Source organism: Ceratotherium simum, chromosome 22 (assembly GCF_057802395.1).
Source record: "Ceratotherium simum simum isolate JZ-2026a chromosome 22, ASM5780239v1, whole genome shotgun sequence".
NCBI lineage: Eukaryota > Metazoa > Chordata > Mammalia > Perissodactyla > Rhinocerotidae > Ceratotherium > Ceratotherium simum.
Genome location: NC_141921.1, coordinates 1,367,262 through 1,391,150, shown reverse-complemented (window position 1 = coordinate 1,391,150; position 23,889 = coordinate 1,367,262).

Genomic DNA, 23,889 nt, shown 5'->3' with positions numbered 1-23,889 from the left:
TTCATAAGGCTATAGCTGCCATAGATAGTGATCCTCTGATGGATCTGGGCAAAGTAAATTGAAAACTTTCAGCAAAGGATTCACCTTTCTAGATACCATTAACATCATTGTGATTCACAGGAAGAGTACAAAATATCAGCATTAACAGGAGTTTGGAAGAAGTTGATTCCAACTCTCATGGATGACTTTGAGGGGTTCAAGACTTCAGTGGAGGAAGTTAACTGCAAATGTGGTGGAAATAGCAAGAGAAATGGAATGAGAAGTGGAGCCTGAAGATGTGACTGAATTGCTGCAATCTCATGACAAAACATTAATAGATGAGTAGTTGCTTCTTACGGATGAGCAAAGAAAGTGGTTTCTTGAGATGGCATCTACTCCTGGTGAAGATGCTGTGAAGATTATTGAAATGACAACAAAGTATTTAGAATATTACATAAATTTAGTTGATAAAACAGCGACAGCGGTTGAGAGGATTGACTCCCATTTTGAAAGAAGTTCTACTGTGAGTAAAATGCTATCAAACAGTATTGCATGCTACAGAGAAATAACTCACGGAAGGAAGAGCCAATCGGTGCAGCAAACCTCATTGTTGTCTTAATTTTAAGAAATAGCCACAGCCACCCTAAACTTCAGCAACCGCCACCCTGATCAGTCAGCAGCCATCAACATTGAGGCAAGGCCCTCCACCAGCAAAAATTATGATTTACTGAAGGCACAGATGACAGTTAGTGTTTTTTAGCAATAAAGTTTTGTTGGTTATTTTTTTGGTGAGGAAGGCTGGCCCTGACCTAATATCTGTTGCCAATCTTCCTCTTTTTTTTTTTTCTTTTGCTTGAGGAAGATTGTCCCTGAGCTAACATCTGTGCCAATCTTTCTCTACTTTGTATATGGGACGCCACCACAGCATGGCACGATGTGTGGTGTGTAGGTCCGTGCCTGGGATCCGAACCCATGAACCCAGGGCCGCCTAAGCGCAATGCACAAACTTAACCACTATGCCACTGGGCCAGCCCCAAAGTATTTTTTAATTAAGGTATGTACCTTGTTCTTTTAGACATAATGCTACTGCACACAGTAGACTACAATATAGTGTGAACATAACTTTTATATGTACTGGGAAACTAAAAAATTCGTGTGACTCACTTTATTGCTATATTCGCTTTATTGCAGTGGTCTGGAACAAAACCTGCGATATATCTGAGGTATGCCTGTATTTCTGAAAGACAAACACTTGAGAAAAGTTTTCAGAAATAGAATGCATAGTTTATTAAGCCATTCCCTCCCTACTCCAAACACACTTTTAATATACTTCTCTGTGATGCTAGAACTGGGATTCAATCCTCTAAGGAAAGGAGCATGGCCCTTCTGGACCTGGTACCTCTGAGGAGGAATGGAGAGATTGGCCCTGGGAGTAGGAAGAGAGGTCGAAAACTGAAACCAACTGCTACTGGAACCAATTACTGCTTCCAGGGTAATGAGCAATTGCCTGGCTGACAGTGAGAGGAAGAGCAAACAAGCGGGGAGCAGGGAGTCCTCCCTCCTTCGGCCTTCCAGTCTGGCAGAAACCAGCAGGAAGGCAGCTAACAACAGAGAAGTGCATTTTCACAATCCCAGTCCCAGCACCGCAAAACAGAGCAAAATATGGTAGGTCTGGAGCTGAGAGACAGTGATAGCTTAATAAGTGGCACAGTCCATCCCTTTGACCACTCAACAGCTGCATCCACCTTTCTACATAATTTTGAACTTACTTCTCAAACTCAGTCACAGTTACTTCTGAATAGTCTGCAAATTAAACACTACATTGTAATGTTAATCACCAACATCAATCTTATATAAAATAATAAGAGGAAAGGAGGAGAGAGAGAAAGAAGAAAATACCATGTGTATATTTATATGCATGGGTGTGTATATGAGTGTGTGTATGTATTCATAACAAACAAGGAAGAAAATCCTCATAGCTGCTATCATTCTTGTTTCTTTAACTGGTCAAAGGTCATAGTTGCTATTTATAACTTCTTCCTTCCTTATTATTCCTTGTTTCCTTTGTCCTCAGGGAAACTGATTGGGTTCTTTACCTGACATTGTGAACTAAATCTTCATTCTTGAGTGTTCTGAAACATTTGTCCTGTCTTAATTTGGTTGCTGTCATTTTCCATTGACTTTTACTATTGGATATGCAATTACCAAGGGGTGTTCCAGAGAATCCCTACCTTCTAGACATTGTCCTTCCTACCTTCATTACGTAGTAGCCTACCAATTTCCCCTTGGAGATCAATTACTCTAATCAAGACATTAATCCCCTTCTTTTCTTGGTTCAATGGCATGAAGAGATTCCAAACAAATAAGAGGATTGTTTTGTCCCCTGGTTGAAGCATTTCTCTAATGGAAACGAAGACATCCAAACCAACAGAACTCAAAGTTACAGAGGTAAAGAGAAAAGGCCCACAAGAAAGTCATAGTAGACCTGGAGACATGTCACCCAGATCCCCCGTCAAGGAAGGCTACTGCCCAGCTGAGAGGAGTGTGGTCTGAGAGAGGCTGGGGCTGTCTGGTCCTTTCAGGATCCACTTTAGCTGCAAGGAGCTGCTTCACCTAAGTCATACCCTTACTGGGGCTGCATGTCTCTGATGACTGAATGAGGTAAGGCTATGAATTCTGCCAAATGCAGAACAACTCTAATGGACAGTATTTGCTTCAGAATTCCCTGCCTGGTTGGCTAAGGCTTGTTTAAATTCTCCCTCTGCCCAATCCTCCCCCCTCCTCCTCCTTTTCACAGGCGTTGATCTTGCAATCCAAACTCCATCTCAGCGTCAACTTTAGAAACCTAGTCCTAGGAGAAGGCAAGAGAAGGCACAAACTACAAGGAGGCACCCACTCAGGCGCTGACCCTGCACTCGCACTAACCCGAGACCAAGGACCTCCTTAAATGTTGTGCCCTAGGCCCCTCACTTGCCTCACCCTAGACCTGGCCCTACAACTTGTGACAGTTGATATTGAGAGTGGTCCAAAAGAGTAGAAGATAGGATGAGTTTTTGGAGCCAGATCATTCACTGTCTGGCTGGCACTGAGTATTCCCTTCACTGGTGGTAGATGCACCTGACGGTGCCTGACAAAAGCTATGAGCTAATGCCACAGGCAAATGTCCAGCCTGCCAGTGACAGAGATCAATACTGAGCTCTTAAGAAGACCAACCTGCCACTTGGTGGCAAGTTGGCTACACTGGGCAGCTTCCGTCCTGGAAGGGCCAGGGTTTCATCCTCACAGTGATAGATATCTTATTCTGGGTATCAGTTTGGCTTTCTTTCCTGCAGGGCCTCAGCCAGCTCCATGATCCAAGGGCTGACTTAGCGTTTGGTCCACCAGCATGGGATTCCACCTATCGTTGTGCCAGACCAGGGGATCCACTTTAGAGTAAAGAAGGCACAGATGTGGGCCCATGACTAAGGGACCCATTGGTCTTTACATACCAGAAGCTTCTCGCCTTATAGAGCATTGGAATGGCCTACTAATGACATAGCTAAAGCAGCAACTCAAAGGCAATACTCTACGAGTGTGGGGAGCATCCTCCAGAATGTAGTATAGGCATTAATCAAATACTTTTACATGGCTCTGTGTCCCCAAGAGGAAAAATGTATTGATTCAGGAACCAAAGAGTAGAACAGGAATGGCCACTTTCCCATTTCTCCCAATCTCTCCTTGTGGGACTTTGTGCTTTCCATCCCCACACCTCTGGGCTCTGAGGGTTAGAGGTCCTAGTTCCGCAAGAAGACACACTTTTGTCAAGGGATGCAGCAAAAATCCCACAGTATAAACTGTGGCTGCTGCTTGGGTACTTTGGGCTCCTTGTGTCCAGAGACCAGCAGGCAAGATGAGGAGTCACTGTCTTAGTAAGGGTAATTCACTTGAAACAGACAGCAGTGCACATTCATAAAGTAGCCCCAAGGTTATGTGAACTCTCCCGTTCTTTGACATAATATAGTCCGAAAGTAAGCTGATCATCTGGACATTCCACAGCATGTCGTGCTGGTCCACTATATTGATGATCTCGTGTTAATCAGAACTCCAGAGCAGAAAATGGCAAGTCACCTAGATGCCCTCATATGATGCGTGCACACCAGATGGCAGGAAATAAATCTTACAAAGATTCCAGGCCTGCTACATAACTGAAGTTGTTTTTTATAATGCTTCTTTTAAAAACATAAATTTGTTCCAATGTGATTGATATATCAGGGACAATTTAATCATAACAGGAATTTCATGTTTGCTTATGAGTGATTTTGTCCCGTAAGAAACACAAGCAAACTAGAACACCTAGAAGAACCAAGCCACATAGGAATAAACAAAATGTACACACGTACACACCTCAAATATGTACCAGCTTCCTCATTTCACTGCCTGTGTTATGAGCCATACTCATCCATATCTGGTGTAAAATTTTGCATCCAATTCAAATAATCCCCCATCTACCATTTCACAAAAATTCGCAAGCTACAATTTCCTAATGCTCATATCCATAGGCAAACTTCCTGTCCTTTCCAAGATGAAGTTTCATATTTATTGTAGTAATTATGTAACCTCCTCTGTTACACCAACATTTCTTCCTCAGTTTGCATTTATGGCTTTTCTGGGGAATTCCTACTTCCAACAGAGTAGACGACAACCCAGGCTTGTTCAGAATGGGTCAACTTCATATATTGGCACAGATTGAAAATATACTGCTTCTACACAACAGCTCTACTTGGATGTCTCATATCAATGTCCACGAGAAAGCATCCACCACAGAGAATACACTAAACAACAAATTGGGCAGGAAAATTCATCCTGGGAGGGCAGTAAGCTTCTGTCCTCAGCCACTCCAGTACTTGCCCAATGGACTCATAAACCAAGTATCTGTGTGTCAAGAGTGAAGGCCATGACCCACAGCAAGGGCCCCTCTCACCAAGGCTGACCAAGTCACTGCTGCTGCTGAATGCCCAACCTATTAACAGCAGAGACCAAATGTGAGCATTCAGTATGGTACCATGTCTTGAGTAGACTAACCAGCTACCCGGTGGCAAGTTAATTGTTATCAGTCTTCTTCCATTCTGGAAAGGGAAGTGATTTGTTCTAACTACGATTGATACATATTCCAGGTATGATTTTGCCTTTCTTTCCAGCAGTATTTCAGCCTGTACCACTACCCAAGGGATTTGTGGGATCCTGCATAATATAATCTTGGAACCAGGCACCCATTTTATGTCAATAGATGTAAGACAATAGTCATGTCACATGACCACGAGCTTCACTGATATTACTATATAAGACACCATCCAAAGCTGCTGGCTTGATAGAATGTTGGAAAGGCTCTTAAAGGTGCAGCTAAGGCACCAACTTGGGGGCGACACCTTGCAGAGTTAGAATGCTGTCCTCCTAGACACAGTTTATGCTTTGAACCAATGCTTATCACATGGTGCTGTATGCCTGATAGGTAGAATACGTGGATCAAATGTCAGAATCAGGCTTCCTCCTATCCGTCTCCCACTCCTACCACCAAGTCTAGCCCTGAGATCCGGGGGAAGAAGGAGTCTATGGGATGGAAACTTAGCCAACTATATGGGAAATAGTACCTGCCTTGCACCCAAAAGAGTGGTTTATAACATATTAACTCTCTCCAATCAAGAAGAAGAAATTTTCCCATATCATTGAACAAAAACACAAAGGAAGGAAGGGAAGAAGGGAGGAAGTTAGTTATCCTTCCATAGGGTGGGATGAGTGAAGGGTCAAGAGTTAGGATAGAAGTGGTACTTAAGTGTTCTTTCCTCCTAAGAAATGATGTAGAAGCCCCTTAGTGAAACGCGAGCCCTAAGAAATAGGTTCCCCCAAAACAAGCCCTCAGGGACCTCTCGGTTTAATGGGGATTATGTATCCCTTGTGTATGGGTAAAACGTGTAAATAGTTTGATAAATTCTATACCCGAGGTTAGTGAGAAATGGTAAGTTGGAGAAAAGATACTAACTTGTTTTGGAGATGATCAGGAAAATGTATTAGAGTCCATAAAATGTTTATTGTCATTTTTACAGAGCATTTAAGATAGGCAGGCCCTGGGGCTCATTGAGTCCTCACAACAACCTTATGAAGTTGGTAGGGTTATTACTGCTATTCAGTGGGTGAATGATAAACAGAGAAAGTAAGTGACTTATCCAAAGTCACAGTGGGTCCCAGAATACTGGATCCATTCCAGGTTTTGTCACTCACTAGTTCTATGACTTTGAGCAAGTCACTTAACCCCTTTGAGCCTCAGTTTCCTCTTTCATAAAATGGGAAATGTGATGTCAGACCTGCATGACTTCTGGTAATCCATGCCCTACCTACTTTAAAAGGTTTTCCTGGAGGGAGATTAAAAGGGATAATGCACATGAAAGTGCTTTTGGAAAATGAAAAGCCTGGATCAATGTAAGGGATTATTGAGGCCGTTACTGCACAGCCCAGTGTAAATTGGTGGCAAACACTGCTAGCTCTTGCCCATCTCCACTCTCCTTTCTTTATTATACTAACAGAACTCGGATTCTGTTTCAGGAGGCCATGAACCTAGTTAGAAATATTCACATCCCAGATTCCCTTATAGCCACAGACAGCCATGTGACCATTTCCAGCCAATTGGATGTAAACAAAAGTCTGTTGAGCAGAGTTTCCAGAAAAGGTATTGTTTCTCTAATAGAAAAGGACAGACTCCAGTGACATGCGGTTTTTATCCTTTACCTTTCTTCCTGCCTAGAGCACAGACTTAATGCTTAGAGACAGGACATCCATCTTCATATCCAAATATATCCATACAAATATATCCAAGCCATATATTTAGGATGTCAGAGCAGAAAGCTAGATGGAGACTGGGTGTTTGAGTGTTGCTCTAGCAGTTGAACTAGCTCTGGATGATCTATCTGACTCTTGTTGCCTGAGAAAAATAAACCTCTACTTGTTTAAGCCACTGGGGTCAGGTCTCTATTACACGCAGATAAGTACAATCCTAGTTGTCAACAGGTGTTAATCGTAGCAACAAGTGTTAAAAAGCATTCTCAGGCTCTTTACTCCAATTTTCCATTAAAGTCATTAAAGAATGTGAAGCAGTATGACACAGGAGGAAGAGCTAGATATTTTGAAGTGACTTTTAGACCTGGAGAAGCCCAAGTGTGGAGTTTGCAACTGCTATTAACTAGCTATGTAATCCTAAACAGGACCTTAACTGTAAAGGGACAACAGTAATCTCCATTTCACAATGAGTTCCCCATGAAAAGGGCATGGTGCATATTAAGCACTCAACAAACGTTTATGGTACTTCCAGCAGGGGCATAGGAGACCCCAACAGCATTTCAAGGTCCTGATCTGGACTGGAGGGTCATGAGTCCTTAATGAAAACATGTGCTTTCTGGTGGTTTGGTCAAACTCTGTTTTGATGTAGTGCTATAGGACAGTAAGAATTGCCTATGAAGCCAACAAGCCAGAACTTTAGCATCTAAATTAGCATTCACGACTTTAGAGGCAGCACTGCAGAGGGTTAAGAGTTCTGGCTTTCCAGCCAGATACCTCTAGGTTTGAACCCTGGCTCCACCTCTTTCTACGACGTAACCTGGGATGGATTACATCATTACTCTGAGGTTCAATTTCTTCCTCACAGAGGTTGTCAAGAGGTTCAAATGACATCAGACGCGAACATGCTTAACCTGCACAGGCTCGTTGTTGCTATTATTTGTATTCTCCACTCTGGTCTGGTAGTAAGCCCAGTGCTGGCAGGAAAGGGAGGAGAGGGCAGGGGAGGGAAGAGCTGGTTATGGCTATAAATTGAATTCCAAAGATACAGAGTCATTGGTCTGCAAAGAACCACGAAGGAGGTTGTTTAGGTCAATGCCAGCCTTGAAGCAGACCTGACACACTTAACTTGTGAGGCGGTAGCTGCCTGCAGGGCAGGAGTGCTTGGGAGGCTGGGGGGCAGGTGCTAGAAGAGGGGTGCAAAGTTCTGCGTAGCTCCCTGGCTCTTCTCCATGGTAGCCATTTCCCTGAGGGCCAGAGCAGGGCTAAAAATATACTGTGCCTTCAACACAGCTCAATATATTTTGGGCTGAGGAGGGGTTGAGGGAGGGGAGAGCCAAGCTGAGCACTGCCTGTTGGTAATAAAAGCCTCCAGAATGCACACAGCTCCTCTTGAAGCAGACAGGAAGGGAACTGCCCAGGCGGAGACATCCCCCACCTCCACCCCCGGCCAGTGGCTGCCCTCCTCTGTGGACCTCCAGCTGTCCCCCTGCTAGCCAGGGCCTCCCAGGGGACTTATTACCAGGATCGAGTCCATCTTGTTCTTAGGGTCCTGCATTGGTTTCACCCAGATTTAAATATAGAAACCATATAAGGGAGGGGGACGGGGAGCAAAGAGCCAAGAGCGGCTCCATGTGGAGGTCCTGCTGCTGTGGCCGTGTGCCTGCAAAGTACAATCCTAGGGGGCGTGACCAACATTGGCAAGGGGGCAGGGGAAAGATCACCTGAGACCAAGTCGCATAATCTACTGTCTCTGAAACTCTGAGCAAGTCGTATAACCTCACTGATCTTCAGTTTCCTCAAGCTTTTTGTGAAATAATAATAAGAAAGCAATAATAGCTAAAATTTGTAATAATTATAGCTAACACTTACTGAGGAGTTAATATGTGCCAGACCCTGTTCTAAGCCTTTTACGTGCAGTGTCTCATCCCATTCTTCCAGTCACTCTATGAGGTAGGCATTGTATTGCCCCCACTTTATAGATGAGGAAACGGAGGCACATAGAGGGGAGGTAAGCCACCCAGGGTCATACAGAGAGTAAGAATAACGCAAAACGAATGAAAAGTGTCTGGTATTCACTCAGTGGTCGCTACCCCATGGAGCGGTGCCTAGGTTAACAGAGAAGCCCTTACTTACCTTCCTTCCTTTTCCTCATGCCACGATGATACATCCACCTCACGATAACTCTGGCAGGTAGGCAACACCAGTGCCATTAGACAGATGAGTGTCTCAGTCAAGAAAACAAAACCCACACCTAGTATTTCCAACAAAAGGGAACTTAACACGGGAACCTCATTCCACAGGTGACAGAAGAGCTGAAGCAGTAATCTAGGGTAGTAACAAACATGAAATGGCTACCACTTCCAGGCCCTCTGGCTGGAGCAAGAACCAGCCAGCCAGAAGGGACCCTTGAGGAAGAAGGTTCAGTGGGGCTGCAGGTGGCAGATGTCCTGGTTTCCTCTCCCTCGCCCAGTCTCCTATGAGTACCATGCACTGGCCAGGCCTATTTGGAAGTTGGGAAATGTGGTTTCCTGAGATATGGAGCAGAGCACAGGAGGGGAGAGAACAAATAGGCAAATGATGGCATAGAGAGGAAAATATGTGACTTATCCAAGGCCATAGAGCCAGTGAGGGGTAAATCCAGGACTTGAATTCTGGCCCTCTACCCTTTACACTCCTCCTGGCTGCCTCCCAACCCCTTGATTTGTCCAACAAAGGATTCTCTCAACACTTTATTCTACTTTTTATACCATACTTTCAAGATCGTTTCCAATCTTTTCAAGCCTCAAACTCTACCCAAACCCTAACCACTCTCTGCAGTTTCTGGTTCCTATGTCTTCATGTGGCCTCAAGACCACGTGACTCAATTCCTTTGACATCTACCTGCTTACTCCTTTTCTGCACCTACTTTTAGGGTCTTCCCTCAATCAAAGGAAAGTGTCCCATCGACCCCTATCAGTCAGGGTTCAATCAAGGAAGCTGAAACTCTGTGAGTAGGAATAATACATTCTCTAACTGTGGGAAAAACAGGGAAGTGAGGGCCCAAAAGGGGAGAGTTGGAGGAGCAAATGAAAGTCACACACCGGCACTCCTGAAACACCGGAAACGGGGGCAAGTTGGAGCTCAGAAAGGAATATGGGCAGCTGGGCACATACAGCTGCTGGAGTGGGTTTGCAAAGGAGAGCTGGTGGAAAAGTCACAACAGCTAGTTGTGGGCCTGGGATGGATGTTGGTGACCTGGGCAGGCAGGCAGAAAGAAGAGCTAAGCACAGAGTTGAGGACAGTAAAGAAAGCTGGAATTTTCTGACATTTCTGCATTCTAACTCTTGCCACGAAAGAGCAAAGACAAGCTAGAGTCCACCTGCCCCCTGCATGGAACCCCCATGGCAGCATTTCACCACAATGCCTTTCAGAGAGCAACGGCCGCTGCCTCACTTGCACCTTCCAAACCGCGTGCAAATGTCTCTGTTGGCCGATTCTAACCCAGAACTGCAAAGGGCAACATTGTCCCAGCTCAGCCAGTTGACGCAGTGTAAAGCCACCCCACTCCCCCACTCCAGGCTGACGCCGTCCCTTCCTCAGCAGACTCTTCCCTCCACAGCAGCTACCCCGTAAAGAAAGCTGCCACCTCCTCTCTCCTCTCCCTATTTCCACCAAAATTTGGAGTGGAGGATGGAGTTCATACTTGATGCTCCCAAAACCTAACCACCTGCTTGACTTAGCCACCTGTCGTTGGACTTCCTGCCTGTCTCGCCACTGAAAGCACAGGCTCAGTGGGTAGCGATGCCCAGCTCTTGGCTTATCCAAAGGCCCCTCTTTAGGGCATGCCCTTTCTATAGCATTGGACATGGTTAGCCATTCCGTCTGTCTTAGATCCCACTCCTTCCTTGGCTTCTATGATTCTATTCTCTCTTGCTGCCCTCCTCCCCCCAGGCTACACAATCTCCTCATATCCATATCTTTTCCTTTGTCCATCCTTTAGATGGTGGGACTGGTCAGGGTGCCAGCCGTGTTCATCTCACTACGTACACTCTCACTCAGTGAGCCCACCCAGCCCCAGGACTTCAAGTGACTTCGGAAGTCAGAGGAGAAAAGGAGAAGCCAGCCAGGTACGCCAGGTCTAGAAGCAGGCAGGTCCGTTCATCTGACAAACTCTTATGGATCACCTACTGTGTGTGACACCATATATGCTGATTAAGCACCTCGTGTGAGCTTGGTGCTAGGATTCAGGGTTCATCTGAAAAAGGCAGATGTGATCCATGCTGTGGGAGCTTCAGTGGGGGAGGCACTGACCTAATTGGTTATTCAAAAAGAAAACCGGCTGCCCAGCCTAGAATGGATCACAGGTATTAGTCTCCCTAATTTACACATAAGGAAATTGGGGTTTGGAAGGATTAAGATTCTTGCTTCAGCTAGAGATTCCGATTATTAGCCAACTCAACAACCTATGCGGGCCACAATCTATGCCCTGTACAAGCTATGCCCTGTCCATTACGGCATCTCTTTCTATTCATGATATTCGGGAAGTAGTATCAAGGGGAGGAGAGCAGGGGAGGGAGGGAGAGGAGGTGATGGAAATGAAGCGCCCCGGGTCAGGATGTGCTGGGCCCACACTTCAAGTCCCTCCACTGTGATACACTCTGTTTGAGCCTGGTCAAGGGGCCAGCCATTCCCAGGGGCTCAGGTCAGAGGGAACTGCCAGCTGCCCAACAAAGATGTCTCTTGCATCTTGTTCCTATCGATTACCCACCAAAGTGTCTCTCATTGTTAGGCATTCCCCAGGGGCAAGCAGTAGAAAAGAAGTCCTTTCTCTTTTTTTTGCTTTTAATGACATCCAATCCTACCCCGTGATCTCTGCCCTCTTCCTGGAGGCAGGAGGGGGAGGGAGGAGGGAAAGGAGAGAAAGAAAACACGGAGGTAGTGAGGAGGGGGGTCCACACAGACACAAAGACAAGGAGATGGAGAGAGACAAAGGGAGAGACACAGAGAAACAGAGAGAAAGACGGAGAGACAAACCGGCACGCAGAGACAAAAGAGAGAAGTAGCAGAGACCCAGAGACTGAGGGAGGCAAATAGAGACAAAAAAGAGTGTGAGACGGGGCGAGACAGAGGCAGAACTAGAGAGAGAGGGAAGTGGAGAGACAGGCAACCGTGGGACAAAGACAGAGGCGGCAGAAGCAAAGCAGTAGGGAAATACAGAAACTGAGGGCGAGAGGAGCAGCTGAAGGGAAAGAAAGGCAGGGACAGGAGGAGACGACAGGAAGCTGGGAGTACTCAAGGTCCGGGGGCTGAGAGGATTCACGGAGGGACCTGTGTGGAGCCCCAGACACAGCCCAAGCACAAGATTCCTCTCCCCCAAAATGTGTAGGGATTGGTTGATCTCCCATTTCACCTGTGAACCAGAGTTAATCCCCCCAAGTGGACGTTAGAGCTCCTGAGAGGCACAGCGCCCGCAGGCAGCCACACCCTCCCGCACTTGGGGTCCAGGCCCTGGGGAGGGAACAGGCTTTGGACTTGGGGGACAGAAAACATCTGTGAAGGTCAGCGTGCTCCAGGACTCAGGCCTTACCTCCCTCACCACCCCTCACATTTCCCAGAGAAGGTTTCTTTTTCTCCCCTGGCGTCATGACTCCTGAAATAATGTTGAAGCCCAGACCTCCACGTGCAGCGTAGCCCCCTGTGCTCCACATCCAGGGTCCAACGCATCCATCCGCCTGATGTCCCACCGCCTCTCACACAAGCCCCTGGTGCCCTCCACACAGACACACTCAACTCAGCATCTTCCCACCTCCTTCCCCAACTTGCTCCTTCTCCTGGGTGCTTGGGCTGCAAGCCAGTCTTCCCAACCAGAAACCTGGGGATCACCTACTCCTTCACCCCACATCAAATCATTTGCCATGTCCTGTGGATTTTATCTCCTTAATATTTCTTAGTCTCTCTGTGCCTCAATCTCTTCATTTGTAACATAAAAATAACAATAGAGGGACAGGCCGATGGCGCAAGCAGTTAAGTGCGCACGCTCTGCTGTGGCAGCCCAGGGTTCGCCGGTTCGGATCCCCGGCGCACACCGACGCACTGCTTGGCAAGCCGTGCTGTGGCGGCGTCCTACATAAAGTGGAGGAAGATGGGCACAGATGTTATCCCTCGGCAAAAAAAGGAGGAGGATTGGCAGATATTAGCACAGGGCTGATCTCCTCACAAAAAAAAAAGTAACAATAGTACCTCCCCACTAGGTTGTCAACATAATTAAATGACTTAATATATGCAAAGCATGTGGAGCAGTGAATTTCAGGCATACAGTAAAACCTCAATAAATACCAGTCAGTGGTTAGCAGTCACAGAGCTGTTCCCTTCTCTCGATCCCGCTGCCATGGCCCTCTTTCTGCCTGCTCTCAGCTCTGACCCATCGCACTCCCTGACTGAGCCCCTGCCTCTAGGCACACAGAGTCCAGTCCATCCTCAAGAGCAGGATCTCTCAAGGGCAACTCTGTTTCCACCTTTCCCGCTAAAAGCATTCAGGGCGTCCACACGGACGTCAGGATGGGGGTTCAAGCACCTCTGCTGGCAAAAAGGGCCCTCCGTGATCTGGACTTTTCTGTGTCTCTCCTCCTCGTTCCTGCCACTCCTTGTGTCTCCTAAAGACAAACCTGTGCACATCAGGCTGTTCTCAAGCCCCCTGCTGTTGTTCCTGGAAAACCTTTCCTCCTCTCAGCTCCCTACTCGCTCCATTTCTTAAGTGTCCCAAGACAGACGTGCCACCTCCATTGTACAGAAGGAAGGGAAGTTCCACGGCCTGCCCAAGTCACACAGTTGTAACAGGCAGAGCCCGGACTCTCTGCTCCCATGTCTGTACCTACTGTGCCGCATCACCAGCAGGTAGTAAAAAAATAATAACCTACACTACAGAGCAGTTACTACGTCTCAGGCACATGCTAAGCATCGCGTGCATTACCTTGTTTAATTCTCCTACCAGGTGATATTTTGAGGCAGGTGATATTTTGCAGGGGTAATTACTCTCTCCATTTTGCAGTTCAGCAAACCAAGGCACAGAGAGGCTGAGTAACTTGCCCAAGTTACCAAGTGAGGAGCTGGGATAGAAAACATAGTCAAGCTGGCTCCAGAGCACACTTTCCTTCTCCCTTCCACATCTTCTGAAACGATTGCTTTTCCTTAGGTCTCAGATATTCGTTGTAACTGATGTTTTCTTTAAACCGATAACATATTCCATATTCAGGTTACCCATATGTCGGGGGTTTTTCTCTCCTCCATATTACTATTATTGCTTTTTTTCACTCGTTGCATGGACATAGAAGTTTCTCCAAAAATATTTGCTGAATTGACTTATTTATCCAAGTCCTAGGAAAGGAAATAAAATAAATGTTCTGCCCATAGCTGGCAACACTTGCAATGATCAATTCTTGATAGGGTTTTGATTACACTGAAGGATCCATATCCTGAGAGACGGTGAAGATGAGTGTATACTCTGAGCCCTGCCTTCAGATGCTCATGGAGTGGACATCTGTTGTTTTGTCGCTCTAGTTCCCTTGGAAGAGTTACTACTCTCCAAGCCAGTAATATCATTCTAGCAGAGCTGCCAATCTTTGGACCAGCCCTGCCTCCGCCCTCCGCTATGGGACCCAGACCAGCTAATCACAGTATCACTTTCCTCTGGCCCAGTGATTGGTCCTCTAGTGGCCCAATCAAAGTCCTCTCCCCCCCAAAAAATGTTTAACTAGCAGGGTAAGTTTCTTGCTTTTTCTTAAGTGATTAAGTTGGAAATATTTGTATCAGTGGCCATAGATAGCCATCTTTCCTGCTGCATAAAGAAAGTCTATCCGCAATGGGAGAGAAAGAGAGAATCGCAGAGAAGGAGAGACAAGAGGTAGTGATGGAGACAGATAGAGAAAGAGAGAGAGAGAGAGAATGAATGTGAACCAAAGGAAACTCTGCTGTATTCCAATACTTGGAAGAGTTGCTGATACTTAGTAGACACTCAATAAACATCCGTTGAATGAATTGTTGAAGAGGAGGAGGAGGAGAAAGAGAGAACTGGTGACTTCATTTGGGTCTGGATTCAAACACTCGTTCCTTTTTTCCTGCATTTATTGATGGAGTCAGCACCGTATGCTGGGCACCGTGCTAGGAGCTGGTACTAGAATAGGGAACAGACTGACATGCCTCCTGCCCTAAAGGAGCTTACATGCTACGGTAGAAGGTAAACAACAAACAAATTCACTACGCTCACTGTAAGTCAAACACCTCCATGAGGAGAGCCTCGGACGGCCATGGCACCACCACTTTCTGGACCTCTCCCAGACAAACTGCCCAGCTCACAGTAACTACTCAGCCCTACAACCTGCCTCCAGTTCTCAGGTGTGTCCCCAGTGCTGATGTCTACACCATGTGACTTCACACCTTGGCTATGCTGGGCCAGTCCATCCTTCTAGCAGGAACCAGGAATTTTGATCTGAGACACAGAGACTGGGATTCATTGCAATTGAGTTGTGTTAAAGTCAAACTTTTAGAACAAACTTTTAGAATTCCTGCTACTGAGCTCCAAAGACTGTCCCTGGTCTTTGCCTATTCTGAGGCATGGCTGGTTCATTCTTTTGGGTTCTGTAAGCTTCCCCTGGACCCCTAAGTGCATTTTCTTTTTTGCTTAAGCTAACCAAAATTGGGATCTATTTTTGCAACCAAAATAAACTTCACTAAAACAAAAATATTTCCTTAACTCTCTGGAGAATGGAGACAAGCAGAAAGAAAATAAAAGAAGTAAAATTTATAGTGCTTTGGGATCTTCATAAGATTTTCCCCTGTACCACTTCTTCTTAATGTCCCAGTATCCAAGAAGGAGGCATCATTATTTACTCTCACCTACAGATGCAGAATCCTACCCTCAGTAATCTTAACTGTAACTTTAGAGTTTGAGATCAGAGAGATTTTGTTTTAAACTCAAGCACTGTCACTGACTGTGTGATTCGAGCAAGTTGTTTAACCTCTCTGAATCTCAGTTTCCTCTGAGGAAGCTGTAAAGGTGTAAAATGGGAGAGACAGTTGTATTACTCACAGGATTTTGAGGATGAGATTAGATCTTGGATGGGAAGCTCTGAGTAGAATCTTGGCCCTTGATAGCTTCTCAGATGCTCAGGATCCCTTTCCACCGCCCTCCCACCCCCTATAAATGCTTGCAAATGTGCATTCACATGCACACACACACACACACTCACACTTGACTAAACAGGATTTTGAACCTTGGTCTTCTGACTCCAGAATCATCACTCTTTTTACTAGCCCCAACCTGCAAACAGGATGGTAGGGAGACCCAAGTCTACGTTATGGAAACACTTGGACTTATTTGGTCTGGCGAAGGTTCCAAAGAACATTTGAAGAGTTAACACAAAGAATAAAGACCAGACTTGCTCTGTGAACTCTCAGAAGCAAAACTAGGGCCAACAGGTGGTAGTTACTGGGTTTCTGTTTAGTGTAAAGAACTTCCTTAGGGCCATCATGTGCAGCCTTCCAGAGAGGTGGTGAGACCCCCATCACCGGCACTGAACAAGCCAATTGAGTGACCTGCTTGGAAGGTGTGTCAACAGAATGCAGGCATAAGACGTAAGTTCCTCCAGGCCCTGAGATTCTTAGAGCCTCTTTGGGTACAAGATGTACATTTGAGATTGCCTGACAAGACACCACATCTCGGGGATCAGATTTCGCAAGCAGTAGGTTCCTGTTGGAAGGCCAAGGCCTTAGTGGACTGTTACAAGATGAAGTGGAAAGGCTGGGACATTTGTTCTCTTTGACCTGAGTCCTGGATTCCTCATGTCTCATCTCTCTAATAATCAGGAATAATTGTATGATCATTACATAGTCCCCCAAGGCAGCTGGGGACCAGCAGGACCAACGTCCCTTGTCAGCCCCGAGGGCCACCTGAATTAAGTTTGCCTCCTCCACAGTTTCCTAGAAGAGTGTCTTGTCTGAGCAAACTGTCAGGGAAAGTCATCCCCCCTCCAAACAGGAGCCACGGCTTTGAAGTGGGAAGCAGTGTGGTCCCCACACAGCAACTTGCAAAAGCTGCAGTCCCACTCTCCGGGATCCTAAGAATCTAGGTTCAAATCGAACTTTATCTATGACCCAAGCAAGTCACTAAACCTCTCCACTGTTAGCTTCCTCATCTGTGGCCCCCAGAGTGGCTGGGAAGATGAAATGAGAAGAGACCCTCTCAGCACAGTGCCTAGGGAACAGTGGATGTCCAGGGAGTAGCAGCCGTCCACCCTCCTCCCCACGCCCCTCCTTCTTCATCCCTCTGTGCTTGCTTTTCCTTCTTCCTCCAGCTTCCAAGACCCTTCAGCCCATATTAATCTTCCCGTTGGACTGATGGTCCCAGCTGGGCCTAGCAGGCTCTCTCGCCATATTGATCATCCTAACTCCCTGTGGTCCGTGCTTTACAGTTTATAACGCACCGTTCACGCAGGTCACCACATTTAATCCTACAGGATCATTGCACAATACCACCCCTCCCGCTTACTCCCTCTCCTCCCAACGACACTCACCCCACCTCTTCCCCAACAGCCCTTTATCACCTTGAGCCTTTGTGCATGCTGTTCTCTCTGCCTGGAATACTGTCTGGAACCCCATTCTTCTCAGAGCCACTCCTTCTCATCGTGAGGGCTCACTCAAATGTCGCACCTTAAGAGGCATTCCCCAACCACCCTATTTGAAGATTCCTCCCAGGTACTGTGTCACATCTTCCTCTCTTAATTCTCTCAGAGCACTGATCAGAATCTACAAATCTATTCTGTGTTTCCTTTCCTAATGGCTTATTATAAGGCTGCCCTTTCAGAGTGTGAACTCCACGAAGAAAGGGGCTGTCACAGGGTAGAGCCAGCAGAGTGAGAGCTCAGGCACGATGAGTGAATGAGCGCAGGAGTGAACAAGTGAATATGACCGTTGTCATCCCATTTTATGGATGAGGAAATGGAGGCCCAGCGGAGACTAGCATGGTCTCTCACAGGACTGGGTGACTCTCTTCTAACAACCCCCATCTACCCTTTGCTTTGCTCTAGGAGGTGAGCGACTGCCCATGACGCGGGAAGGAACAGTCCAGATCTCAGTAGAGTGTCCCCAGAACCTCAGGAACACAGGATCCTTTAGTGCTGCCCAGTCCTAGGAACTGTGCTCTGTGCTTGATGTGCGTGATATCACTTAACCTCCCATGGTAACCCTCTGTTCATCTCAGAAAAGGAAACTGAGGCACAGAAAGGTCAAGTGCCTTGTTTAAAGTCGTGGCGGAGCTGGACCACAAACCCAAGACCATCCAACCCCCAAGTCGGTGAACCACCGTGCGATGCTGCCTCCTTTCCCCACTGCCTGTTCCTGCTTTGTCCTCAGCTCCGGCTCTGTGACCCGCGGGCCTGCGACAGACCATGTGAGACACACGATTGCCTTTGAGTTTAAATGGAGCCAGAAATCTTAGAATCTCTGAAAGCAAAAGAGAACGACCGCTTTTGAGAGGCGTCCACCTGTAATTGGCATGGCCTGGTCGCATCTGCCTCAATTTGTAACGAGGCAGAAATCCTGTTGAAGTCCCTGGAAGGCCGTCCCTGCTTAACGAGGACACGATCCAGCCCTGGGCGGTTCCAGCCGCTTTCAAAGCCACAGCCCAGAGCCAGTTTTAATGATCACGGAAGGAACTTCTGAGAGAGTTGTAAGAGGAGGACGGGATAATTGCACTAGAAATAATATGCCACTGACGACAATGGCCTGCCGGCCCTGGGCTCTTCAGGAGACGCGGCCTTCGAGGTCAGCTCCTCTGGCACCTGCTCTGATTCTCTCTGACTCTCTGCTCCAAGATAATTATGAAAGAAAGATAGTATAATCCCCACCCCACCATCTCCCGGATCTCTGCCCCTCAGCCTCATGAAGCTGAAGAAAAGAATGGTTCTTAGTGGCTGAGTTTAATGAAAATATCATAGGCTTGGAAGTGGGAAGCTTGACCATGCTCCTTACCAGCTGCGTGACCTTGAACAAGTTACGTAGCCTCCTCTGGACCCATTTTCTCAGCTGGAGAAAAGATATCAAATGACCCCTAGATGATGATCCATCTAGAATGTTGGTGACAGTGTCTGGCACAGGGTGGGTGTGCTAATGTTATCACTGCTAGTAGCAGAGAAAGAGAGGTGTGACATTTTGACCTCCTGTTATTGTGTATTTCTGGTCTCCAGAAATTCATTCATGCCTGTATGACAAAATTATCAACATGGAAGTGTTCCCATCTTCTCTCACCTCTCCTCTCCCACCTCCCCCTCATCTCCTACTTGCTAAAGAGGACGTTGTCTTCGTACATTCAACTTCTCTCTGGTCCCACCCTCCAGGGAGACTTCATCTTTGTTAGAGTTCTGTGTGCAGATCTGAGGGAATGTTAGTGCTCAAACACCGCTGCATCCCCGGGGCCTTCGGTCTCCTTCCATCTCTTCTGTCTGCTAGAAACGCAAACTCCTGATGATACGGACTTGTTCTGTTTTGTTCCTAGCCGTATCCTGACACCTACTACAATTACAGCACGTGGATGCTTGTTAGCATCAATAGATATTTGCAGAATGAATGAAAGAAAGATGAATGAATCCCCAACACCCATGGTTCTCAGCCAGGGGTGGTCTTGTTCCTTCCCCCAGGGGATATTTGGCGATGTCCAAAAACATTTTTGGATGTCACGTCTCGGGGGGTGCTACTGGCATCGGGTGGGGAGAGGCCAGGGATGCTGCTAAATATCCTACAGTGCACAGGACAGCCCCATGACAAAGACTTATGCAGCCCTGAACGTCAGTGGTGCCAAGGTTGAGAGCCCCGCCCCATATTAAGTGCAGTCAGCAGTCCCGCCAACAGTCTGCCTGTGCCCCTCCTGGGCCAAGACACTGAGGTTTTTCACTTGTTAGCCGGCAACATCCTCCTATCAGATCCCCCTGTTTCCGCTCTGGTCTGCTGAAATCCACTCTCCATGGAGCAGCCACAGTAACATTTTAAAAATCAAGTAAGTCTTCTACTAAAATCCTTTCCAAAAACCTGTGGCTTCCCATTGCCCTCTGGAGAAAATCCAAACTCCTTACCATGTCTTACAAAGCCCTACACGACTGGGCCTCCACTGCTTCTCGGTCCTCGATTCCTACTGCTCGCCTCCTCACTCACTCAGCTCCATCCACGCTGACTGTCTGTTTCTCTAACTTGGTGGTTCTCAAAGTGTGGTCCTCGATCCAGCAGCATCAGCATCACCTGAAACTGGTTGGACAAGCAAATTCTCCAGCCCCACCCCAGACCTGCTGAACAGAAACTCCAGGGGTAGGGCCGGCAATCTGCAATTTCACAAGCCCTCCAGGGGATTCTGACGCATGCTCAGGTTTGAGACCCAATGAAGTAACAGAGAGGCTCATCCCTACCCCAGGACCTTCGCACTTGCTTTTCTCTTTGTCTAGAATATGCTCCCCCCATATCTTTATGGTATTAAATCCTTGTCATTCAAGTCTCAACTCAATTGATATGTCCTCACACAAGCCTTCCCTGAACACTCTATCTAGAGTTGTCCTCTGACCCAAATTAATATCACATTATTTCATTACAGGCATTATTTTATTAAATTGTAATAATCATTTATTCGTGTTTATTTTCTCCTCTACATTGTAAGCTCCATTGGAGAACAGGGACCTTGTCTGTCTTTTTCATCGCTCTATCCCTAGCGCTCAGAGCAGCACTTGTCAAAATATTTATTAAAGGAATGAATAAGTAAATGGAACATCAAGTTAATAGGCAGCAGAAGAGAAACAAAAGAGAGTTTCAATTTATATTATAATGAGAAGTGGGGGCAGGGAAAGAGGGAAAGAAAAATAAAATACTCAAACTGGGGTATTTAAGAATTTTGGTTTTGGAGAATGAAAGGGGTGGAGACTTGAGGAGGAGGAAAGGGAATTTTGAGAAGTGTTGCCGTGGGTGCTACCAGGCGCACAGCCGAGCCTCTGACCTAAGCATGCTGAGTGGGACCTCATCAGAGGGGATGCGGGACTGAGGTTTACACGTGAACTTCCTGCATTCATTCAACACATGTAGAAGTCCCACTAAAGGCCAAGTTCTGGGAGGAACACAGAGAAAAATTAGACATGAACCCTGTTTTTGAGAAGCTTAAAGTGTAATATGGGAGCTAAGACATGCACAGAGGTAATCATGGGGAAGGATGGACAGTGCTAAGAGAGGAAACAGATTTAGCAGCATCTCCTTGGTGCTTTACTTATAGTATCTCATGTGATGCCGACGGAAACTCAGGTGAGTAAGTATCCCCATTTCACAGATGGCAATAAAAACAGTAACGTGTCCTGAGCATCTGGTCTGTTTTAAGCTAAATGCTTTCTAACACTTCTCATTGAATTCTTGCAACACTCCTAGGAGGTAATTATATCCGAGTCCCCTTTGCACAGATGAGAAAAGCAAGCCTCGGAGAGCTGAAGGGATTTGCACAAGGTGATAGAGCACTTCTGCTCAAAAGAAAAAATACTAGGGGCCCTGTACCCCCCAGAGGTTATGCAGAGTCCGTTTTCAGCTTTATATAAGGAAGAACTTTCCAAGCAGCACGGCCGTCTGACAATGCACTGGGTTATCTCGTGAGAAGCTGAGCTCCCTGCGCTGAATGCATCCAAACAGAAAACAGACAGTCATTTGTCTGGGAGATGGACTGATTTCTGTGAAGAGAGGGATGTTAGACTGATGACTTCTAAGCTTCTGGATGTAAAAGCACATGATTCTATTCCAGATACATGGCTTTGGGACAGTCTTTCTCATCTCATTTTCATGTCATGGGATTATATGACCATTAAGGTTCCTTCCAGACCTTGCATTCAAAGGCTCTCAGTTTCAAAGGGCAGACGTGGAGGCCAGGGTGGCTAAGGTCTGGCCAGGCTTTTGGCAACCGTCGGTGAATGTTCTGTTCAGCCAAAGGACCTGGGAGCTTTGAAACTTTATTTCCTTCCCAATTTTGCCTCTAGCTGCCCACAAGAAAACTCGTATGGTGGAAAATTCCAGGCGGCAAAATACTGGTCCAATGACAATGTCTTTTGGAGCCATTCCCACAGCTGGCTTGGGAACCTGCACTTCCCCACGCACCACCTCCATCTCCACACCACCTCCTAAAAAACTTGTTTTATTAGAATTCCAATTATGCTCCCGTGATCTCAAATCCCCGGAGTTCCTTTATCCCAGGGCCAGAGTTATTGGATTTTTCTCCTTCTAAGCTTCGGTCACCCCTCCACTTCACCAGCATGCTGGGCTCTGGGCCCACCTGGCCCCAGGAAGGAATTGAAAGGATGCTATGCAGCTTTATGAAATCATATATAAGATCTTTAAGGATGCTTTCTGCAGTAGAGGGGGAGTTTTTTATTTTTCAATAAATCACGTCCAGTCTTCAGATAACAATTTTCCAGTCTGTTAAGGTCCTGAGATAGAATTTACATTTCTAGGGAATTGCTCCTTCTTCCTAATGTGGCCCTTTCTTCTGCTTCCCCCCACCCGACCCTCTTCTTGGAGGATCCAGGAAAGGGGGCAGGAGGGGAGGGAGCTGAACTGATGACCTCCACCACCTAATGCATAAATTCCTCCACGTGCACTGTGCTTTGTATCTGCAAAGCACTTTAACATCCATCACATCAGTTCATCCACGTGAAGAGGCTGGAAATAGGCTGAGCAGGTATTGCTGGTCCCATTTTCCAGATGAGGACACTGAGACTCCTAACAGAGGCAGGATTCAAACTCACTTCTTCTGATTCCAAGTCCAAGGCACTTTCCAACACACTATGATGTTCCCCTAATCACTGTGTGGCCTCATTTCTATTCCTGAGCTCAGAAGAGGGTCCAGGTTGGAAGGGCTGAACTTCTCAAATGATAGGCCAAGAATGAAAAGGTAATTGTCTTGTGATGATGGGGGAGAACTAGCCTGCTTCCCAGCCCACAGCCGCCAGTGGATTGAGGTGGTGAACTGACCATCAGTTCACCTTACGTGATACTGCCAGAGTTCTTTCCTGCACAGATAAGTGCGGCTGGCCACTTTATCGCTCAAAAGCTTTCAGTCTCTTTTGCCTAAAGTGAAAAATTATAGAGTTGGAAGGAAACTCGGAGGCTATCTAACCCAGCACTCTAAACTATGCAGTTGCTGTATGTGTTCTGCTACACTGATAGCCTTCAGGCCTCAGCTTGAATAACTCCAGCGATGGGGATCTCATTACCCTCTCTTATTTCATCCATTCTTTCACTCACTTACCTTCTTTTACCTAAATAACAGATATTTACTAGACAGACACGATGCTAAGCCTGGGAATACAATCCTGAATATTACATACTCAAACAGGAGTGGTTAAGAGAAAGTTCTGAAGGCAGAGTGCCTGGATTCAAATTCCAGCTCCTGTAAACCAATGTTACTGCAATAAAAAAAAAAAAACTCCAGCTCCCTCACTTTGTGGCTGTATAACCTTGGTCAATTACCTAACCTCTCTTTGGCTGAGTTACCCTGTATGTAAAATAAGGATAATACTAGCAACCTGCCTCATTATAAGCACTGAATACATGGAAGCTAGTGAAATAGGTAAGTAAACAGGTATCTACAGTCCAATGGAGTATGTGTACAGAAAGCCAGCGGAGCATCTAATCCACTGGGGGGGTGGGGGGTGGCCAGAGAAGGCTTCCTGGAGGCGGTGACCTCTAAGTGAGACATGATAGCCAAGCAGGAGTGGCCCAAACAGAAAAGGAGAAAACTATTTCAGGAAGAGAAAACAGAACTGCAGATACTGTTCTGGAATAAAGAGAAAGCATGGAGTGTTCAAAGAATTACAAAATTTCTGTGTACCTGAAGCAGAGAGGGCAAGGCAGGGATGTGAGCTAGTCATTTCCTTTTCAGAGAGCTTGATTAAGGGAACATTCTTTCTGTGTCTGGGTCCCTGGCATGGCACTTAAAGACTTCCATAGTTTGGCCCCAACTTACTCTTGCAAATATATCTCTCAATTTTGTGCTATTCACATCTTTATCAACAGAATTATACTTTGCTGCATCTGGGCCTTTGCATCTGCTGCTTCCCCTCC